The sequence below is a fragment of the Marmota marmota genome, unplaced genomic scaffold, assembly GCF_001458135.2.
Source record: "Marmota marmota marmota unplaced genomic scaffold, marMar, whole genome shotgun sequence".
Classification (NCBI taxonomy): Eukaryota; Metazoa; Chordata; class Mammalia; order Rodentia; family Sciuridae; genus Marmota; species Marmota marmota.
Genome location: NW_025999842.1, coordinates 40187146 through 40196111, shown reverse-complemented (window position 1 = coordinate 40196111; position 8966 = coordinate 40187146). Strand labels below are relative to the sequence as shown.

General features: G+C 34.5%; 1 pseudogene; it reads left to right on the top strand.

The window, feature by feature from the left end:
- The first annotated feature begins 7060 nt into the window (after positions 1-7060).
- The window catches only part of LOC107152996, a 6876-nt pseudogene continuing 4970 nt past the window's right edge, over positions 7061-8966 (top strand).

Genomic DNA, 8966 nt, shown 5'->3' with positions numbered 1-8966 from the left:
GGGAAATATTTTGAAAAACATTCTAATACTCTAATTCTAAAATATTCTACTATGTTAATAAATTGGAAAATATATAATAAATGGAAAAATTTCTGGACACATATGATCTATCAAAACTTAGTCAAGAAGATATTAAAAATCTAAATAGATGCAAACCAAGAAATGAAATTGTAGTAATAATAATAAAAAGTCTTCCAACAACAGCAAAAAAAACCCAGGATCAGATGAATTCACTGCTGAATTTTACCAGACTTTTAAAGAAGAACTAATAACAATATTACTTAAACTATTCCATAAAATAGAAATGGTAAGAGCCCTTCCAAACTCATTCAACAAAGCCAGTATAACCCTGCTACCAAAACCTACAAGGAAACAACCAAAAAAAAAAAAAAAGATAACTATAACCCAATATCCCTGGTTAACATAAAATGCCAAATTCCTCAAAAAAATCCTTGAAAAAAATTAACAGCACTTTAGAAAGATCATACATCATAATCAAGTTGGTTTTAGTTCAGAATAGGTTTATATACACAAAATAATAAATGTAATACAGCACACAAAACCAGGGATAAAAAAAAAATCACAAGAACATTTCAACAGATGTAGGAAAACTCTTTGATAAAATTCAGTAACTTTTGTGATAAAAGCTCTGAATAAATTAAGCAAAAGATCATACTTCAACATAATGAAGGTTCTATACAACAATCCCATTATACTGAATGGGGAAAAACTGAAAGCATTTTCTCCAAATTAAAATCAGGAAAGAGATAAGTACGCTACTCTTACCCTTATTATTCAATATAGTACTAGGAATCCTAGCCAGAGTAATCAGACAAGAGAAAGAACTAAAAGACTTATAAATAGGACACAAGGAGGTCAAATTATCCCTCTTGGTAGATGATATGATTCTATAAATAGAAAATCTAAAAGGCTCCAAAACAAAAAAGATTTTTATGACTGATAATCTAGGAAAGTAGAAAGATATAAAATCAACCTACAAAAATTATTAATTTTTCTAAACCAATAATGAACTCAATGAAAAAGAAATCACAAAATCAACCCCACTCACAATAGCCACAAAAAATAAGACACCTAGGAATAACTCTACAATGAAAATTACAAAATTTTGAAAAAAGAAATTGAAGAAAACACTAGAAGGTGATAAGACCTGACATGTTCATGGACTGGGAGAATTAATATTATTAAAATGGCCATACCACTCAAATCATTGCAATCCCCATCAAAACACCAATGACTTTCTTCACAGAACAACAAAAATCCTAAAATTCATATGGAAGCACAACACATCCTGACTAGCCAATGCAAACTTGAGCAAAAAAAACCAATGCTTCACCATCACAATACATGACTTCAAAACACACTACAGAGCCATAGTAACAAAAATAGCATGATATGGGGGGAAAATCCAGACATATAGACCAATGGAACTGAAAAGAAAATGCAGAAATAAACCATTAATCTTCAGCTAACTGATTTTCTACAAGTGTGCCAAAAAATACATTAGTAGAAAGGATATCCTCTTCAACAAATAGTGCTGGGAAAACTAGATAATCCCAAGTAGAAGGCTGAAACTTCCAGTCTACATGAGAATCAACTCAAAATGAATCAAAAACCTTAATGTAAGACCTGAAACTGAAACTACTAATGGAAAACCTAGTAAACATGAGGGTTAGGCACAGGTGATGATCTCCTGGTTAGAACTCCTATAGATCAGCAAACAAAAGTAAGAACCCAGAAATGGGACTGTAACAAATTTAAAAAATCTACACAGCAAAAGAAACAATCAACAGAGTGAAGAATGGGAGAAAATATTTGCTAGCTATTCATCTGACAAAGGATTAATATCCAGAATATATAAAAAACTCAAAAAACCTAACAACAACAACAAATAACCCAACCAATAAATGGGAAAATGATATGAACAGATACGTCTCAAAGAAGTATAAGTGGTCAATAAATGTATGAAAAAATGCTCAATATTGTTATCTATCAAGGAAATGGGAATCAAAGCTACATGAGATGCCATCTCACCCCAGCTATTATAAAAATAATACTAATCACAAATGTTGGTGAGATTGAGAAGAAAAAGATAACCCTTATATGCTGTTGGTAGGAATGTAAATTAGCACTGCCACTAAGGAAATCAGTATAGAGGTTCATTAAAAAAACTAAAAATAGCTGGGCCGATAGCTCACGTTTGTAATCCCAGTGTTATGCTCGAATTCAGGACCCCCAAAAGACCACCAGAGACCAAGATTGATGTAAACAGCAAAGAGGTGTTTATTGCGAGCTAGGTCAGTCCTCCGCGCACACACACACAGCAACTGGTGATGCTGAGAGGCCCTAAGCCCAGGGTTTGCAGCAGTTTTATACATTCTTTGGAGAAGGCAGGGACCCCCACATACATCATAGCATCTCTTAGCAAATCATCACTCACGGCGGGAAAATCAAATAACAACTCTAAAACATGATTAGCACATTCACTGGAGGGAACAAGTTGGGTAAGGGTGATTGGTTACTACAAGAGGGGGATTCGTTTGAACTGATTGGTTTAAGCCAAAAGGGGTGTTCATGCTGAACTACATGGTTTCCCAACATGTTATCAACCACCATAAACTACTGGGAGGGTCATCTGGCATCCCAGGTATTTCCCTGTCTCATGCTGATTAGTGGCTGCTAGGGGGTTGCTATGGATCCCCACCTAGCCTGACTGAGTCAGGGACACCTGGCACAGCAGATCTCTCCTGTTATTTGTAGATAAACAACTTAACAGGGTGGGAATGTGCCTAGGAGTGCTCTGTGGGTCTTTCCAAGGACAAAGGTCATGTCCCTTCCTTGGACAGGCTTTGCTCTAAGGTAGTGGCTGGTTTTTCACCAGCAGTTTGGAAGGCTAAGGCAGGAGGATAAAGAGTTCAAAGCTTGCCTTAGCAAAAGCAAGGTGGTAAGCAACTCAGGTGTTGGGGACTGCAAATCAAGTCAAGATGGTGCCTGGCAGTTTGCCAGGAGGAGTGGTTTGTGAGGCAAAGCCACCAAGCCATTAAGATGGTGGGGATTCCTTATTGGCTGACTGCTATATCTAGATGATGCTAATTGAGTCAAGCTGTGTGTAATCAGTTAGGTATATATACCTCTGCTGTTCTGCAATAAAGCGGTTCCCACTACCTTGGGTTCCAGCTACCTTGAGTTCCCGCTGAGTTCCCTCTGAGTTCCCCCGCAATAAAGCAGTTTCCACTTCAACCTTCAAGTTGCTTGTCACCTCCCGGTTATTTTGCCCAGCCGGACTGCGGCATTCAGGGAGATCTGTTTTTAAAAATACAAACTATAGGGCTGGGGATGTGGCTGAATGGTCAGGTGCCCCTGAGTTCAATTCCCAGTACCCCCCCACACACACACACAAAACAAACAAACAAAGCTAAAAATAGAACTATCTTATGATCTAGCTATCCCATCCATGGGTATATATCAAAAGGAAATGAAGTCTTCATACAAAAGAGATACCTGCATACTCATGTTTACTCTGACACTATTCACAATATTTAAGATGTCCATCAACAGATGAATGAATAAAGAAAATATGGTACATATAAGCAATTATTATTCAGACATAAAGAATGAAATTCTGTTATTTTCAGAAAAATGGATGTAATTGGAAGAAATCATATTAAACAAAATAAGCCAGACAGAAAAACAAGTATAGCACATTTTCTCTCATATGCAGGAACAACAACAACAACAAGACCTAAAATTAGAATACAGACCATGAGGAACTGATAGGGACTAAGAACGGGCAGGGAGACAGTAGAAGGAGGACAGTTAGGGAAAGGATGAGAGAAGAAAGTGTAGATGTGATCAAAGCACAATAGCATGTAAGGAAATGTCAGAGTGAAGCCCTTTAATTTGTACAATTAAAGTGTATTAATTATAATATAAACATTAAAAAATCCACATAGCTAATAATATTTGTCCAAAAAGGAACTTTGGTTTGTGTAGAGGGGAGTGGGGGAGGGGTGGGGTTGTTTGTTTTTTTTTGAGTTTTTTATATATTCTGGATATTAATCCTTGTCCAACTTAAAAATTATTTTGACTGACATAATATTTGAACATATTTACAAGGTACAATATTATGTTTTTATTCAGATTCATACTTAGTAGTGACCAACTCAAGGAAATAAGTTATTTGGAAAACAATAAAAGTAGTACTTTCATAGCAATTGATATCAACAGAAAATGGAATGCTATTGAGGGAAAAAAATCTATTGCTTTAAAATATAGAATGAGGAAAAGAAATGTGGGGTTTCATATTTTAAAAAATTAGAGCTGCAGCTGTAGCTAAGGGTAGAGTGCTTGTCCAGCACACACAAAATCCTGGGTTTAATCCCCAGAACTGCAAAATAAGGAAAAAAGAAAAAATATACTGAAAATATTCCTGGGAAGAATAAATGATTGAAAAATGAAATAAAGAAAAAAAGAGACTGAAGATGTACATTAATGAGCTACATGATACATTCAATTTCATTCATTAAGCCAGGGACAGAAAATGAAAATGACTTCAGTTTAACATAAATGTTTGAAGGAAAAACAACACAATAAGGCATTGTTAAGCCTGTAAAGGAGAGGAAATACTCACAAAAATATTTAATTCATTGTTTTTTCTAACCTATTTGTGAGCTGTCAGCTTGAAATGCTAAGTGTTAGGTATTGCAAGTTATCCATCCAAAAGCCATCATCTCCATAATTACTCACTATAGAGTGAGGCTGCCAGGAAAACTGTTCAAGAAGGACACTATGCAGTGAATATTCATCTAAGGAGGCATAATTCACATCACTGATGCTTTTTATTAATTGGGACACTTTTAATCAGATTATGAATTTTATTAAGTCTACTGATGGGAAATTTGCGTATTTGTTTCCTATGATATTGTATTGAAAGATTTTGGAAGTAAATGTCTTTTTTAACAGGATTGGTATGTATTTTCTTTTTTTCCCTTAACTTTTTATTAGCACATTACAATTATACACATATAATAGTAGGATTTGTTACATATTTATACATGCACACAATATCACATTATAATTTTGACATTTTGGCTCCCTAATAACTAAAACTTTTAGCTCAATTTAAACAACTATACCCATGGAAAGTCTGCCTGGTGTAACATACATAATCTATGCTATAAATGAGTACACTATTTTTTTAAAATGACCAATGATGCAACATCCTGGTGAAGATTTTATTAATTTGCTTAGAGTATTGGGTGATGCTCTTGCAAAATATATATGACAAAATGAAAAATCAAAAAGATGAAAATGTAGCCTACAATTTGCCAGCATGTGAAAAAGACAGAACAAGATGAATGTGTATTACTGAAATTGATGTCATAGCCATATAGGTAGAATGGTTAACTGGGGTCATGTTACTTTTTTTTTCTTTTTTAATTAATTAATTAATTAATTAATTTTACAGTAGAATGCATTTGACATATACCATTTGACACAAATGGAGCACAATTTCTCATTCCTCTGGCTGTACATGGTTCAGAGTTATTCAGTAATGTAATCATACATGTATATAGGGTAATAATGCCTGTCTCTTTCTACAGTCCTTCCCATCCCCACAACCTCACCCCTCCCCTTACTCCCCTCTACACCAATCAAAGTTCCTTCATTCTTCCCTATCCCCCCACCCCATTATGGATCAGCATCTGCTTATCAGAGAAAACATTTGGCTTTGTTTTTTTAGGACTGGCTTATTTCACTTAGCGTGATATTCTCTAGCTCCATCCATTTACCTGCAAATGCCATAATTTCATTCTTCTTTAAGGCGGAGTAATATTCCATTGTGTATGTGTACCACATTTTCTTTAACTATTCATCAGTTAAAAGGCATCTACAATGGTTCCATAGTTTAGCTACTGTGAATTGAGCTGCTATAAACATTGATGTGGCCATGTCACTGTAGTACGCTGATTTTAAGTCTTTTGTGTGTAAACTGAGGAGTGGGAAAGCTGAGTAAAATGGTGGTTGGTGGTTACATTCCAAATTTTATGAGGTATTTCCATATTGTTTTCCATAGTGGTTGTACCAATTTGCAGTCTCACCAGCAATGCATGAGTGTACCTCCCCCCCCCACATCCTCATCAACACTTATTAATGCTTGTATTCTTGATAATTGCCATTCTGAGATGAAATTTTAAGAGTAGTTTTTTGTTTGTTGTTTGCTACTGGGGATTTAACTCAGGGGCATTCAACCAATGAGTCATATCCTACCGTACTTTATATTTTATTAGAGACGGGTATCACTGAGTTATTTAGTGCCTTGCTTTTGCTGAGGCTGGCTTTGAACTCATGATCCTCCTGCCTCAGCCTCCTGAGCCACTGGGATTACCAGCAGGTGCCACTGGCTTTAGAGTAGTTTTGATTTGCATTTCTCTGATTGCTAGAGATGATGAACATTTTTTCATGTTTGTTGATCAATTTTATTTCTTCTGTAAAGTCTGTTCAGTTCTTTAGACCATTTGTTGATTGGGTTACTTGTTTCTTTGGTGTTGAGTTTTTTGAGTTCTTTATATATACTGGAGATTAATTAGTGTGCTGTCTGTGGTGCGTGTGGTAAAAATTTTTTCCCATTCTGTGGGCTCTCTCATCTCACTATTGTTACCTTTGCTGAGAAGAAAATTTTAGTTTGATCCATCCCATTTATTGATTCTTAATTTTACTTCTTGTGCTTTAGGAGTCTTGTTCAGGAAGTCAGGTCCTAAGTCAACATGATGTAGATTTGAGCCTACTCTTCCTTCTATAAGGTGCAGGGTCTCTGTTCTAGAGTCTAAGTCTTTGATTCACTTTGAGTTGATTTTTATGCAGGGTGAGAAAAGTTCAGTTTCATTCTGTTACATATGGATTCCCAGTTTTCCCAGCACCATTATTTGTTGAGTAGGCTATCTTTTCTCCAAAGTATGTTTATGGCACCTTTGTGTAGTATGAGATAAACATATTTATATGAATTTCTCTCTGTATTTTCTATTTTGTACCATTGGTCTACATGTCTATTTTGGTAAGAAATACCATGTCTTTTTTGTTAATATAGCTCTGTAATATAGGTTAAGGTCTGGTATTGTGATGTCTTCTGCATCACTCTTCTTGCTAAGAACTGTGCTAGCTATTCTGGGTCTTTGATTTTTCCAAATGAATTTCATGATTAGTTTTTCTAGTTCTATAAAGAATGTCATTGGGATTTTTATAGGAATTGCTTTAAATCTGTATAATAGTTTTGGTAGTAGGGCCATTTTGACTAAATTAATTCTTCCTATCTTCTGAAGTCTTCTTCAATTTCTTTCTTTAGTGTTCTGTAGTTTTCATTGTAGAGGTCTTTCGTCTCTTTTGTTAAATTAATTACCATGTATTTTATTTTTTGAGGCTATTGTAAATGGGATGATTTTTCTAACTTCTCTTACAGCAGATTCATTGCTTATATTGAGAAGTGAATTTGATTTATGGGTATTGATTTTATATCCTGCTACTTCGCTAAATTTATTTATTAGTTCTAGAAGTTTTCTGGTAGAATTTTTTTTTTTTTTGGATCTTCTAACTATAGAATCATGTCATCAGCAAATAGTGATAGCTTGAGTTCTTCTTTTCCTATTTGTATCCCTTTAATTTCTTTCCTCTGTCTGATTGCTCTAGCTAGAGTTTCAAAGACTTTATTGAATGGAATTGGTGGAAGAGGACATCCCTGTCTTGTTCTAGTTTTTAGAGAGAATGCTTTCAATTTTTCTCCAGTTAGAATGATGTTGGCCTTCAGTTTACCATAGATAGCTTTTACAATGTTGAGGTCTGTTCTTACTATCCCTTGTTGTTTTTCTAGTGTTTTGAACATAAAGATATACTGTATTTTGTCAAATGCTTTTTCGGCATCTGTTGATAAACGTATGATTCTTTTCTTTAAGTCTATTGATGTGATGAATTATGTTTATTGATTTCCATATGTTGAACCAAACTTGCATCCCTGAATGAACCCCACTTGCTCGTGGTGCACTATCTTTTAATTGCATATTTTCTGATTTTAATTTATGCAAGAGAATTCTTTACAATTACTGAACATCTTTGGTATGACTCCTCTTGAAATATTGCATTGTGTTTAACAGTAATTTCAAAGGATACCTTTCAAAACATTTAACTTTGGCAATACTTTTGCCATTGGAGAAAGTTAACTTCTTAAATTTAAAAATTATTAACTAGTGAGTCTGAGGTTATGGCTCAGCGGTAGAGCACTCGCCTCGCACGTGCAAAGTCCTGAACTCGATCCTCAGTACCACATATAAATAAATAGTTATTGTGTTCAACTACAACTATAAAAATAAATATTTTTTAAAAAGATAGCTTTTAAAAAAAAATATTAACTAGTTAAGGCCTACAGTCTCCTTGACTATTACTTTGACCTCCATGTTTAGCAATCCTTTTTGTGGAAAATGAAAAATTTGCATTCTCAAAAGATTTCCTAGAAAAAGAAGATGAGTACCTGTTTTATAACAATTTTAATAAATTCTACTGATAAGTACTTATTTATTGTGATAACAAATTCAAGTTTTCTATTTTTTAGTATTTTTGATTTGTGTATTTATATAGAATTATATTTTATTATTGAGAAATAAGCAATAAGCTAAATTTTACATTTTTCTTGAGGACAGAGGAGCTTCTAAACTAGAGGTAGCTCAGTAATAGACCAGAGTTTGGTTCAGGTATGATCAAAGGTTATGTCCTCCAAGGGGAACATATAAAAGCATTAATGAGAAAACCTATCATGGTCTCCTGTTCCAGGAGATGATTTAAGCAATAACACATAACATAATTCTCACAGTGAGCCTGAAGAAGACTATGATGGCCAGCGGGGAGGAAGTTTGTTTCTAGGGCAGGTTTTCTTCACTATGGGGGAAAAAAAGGATTTTTTT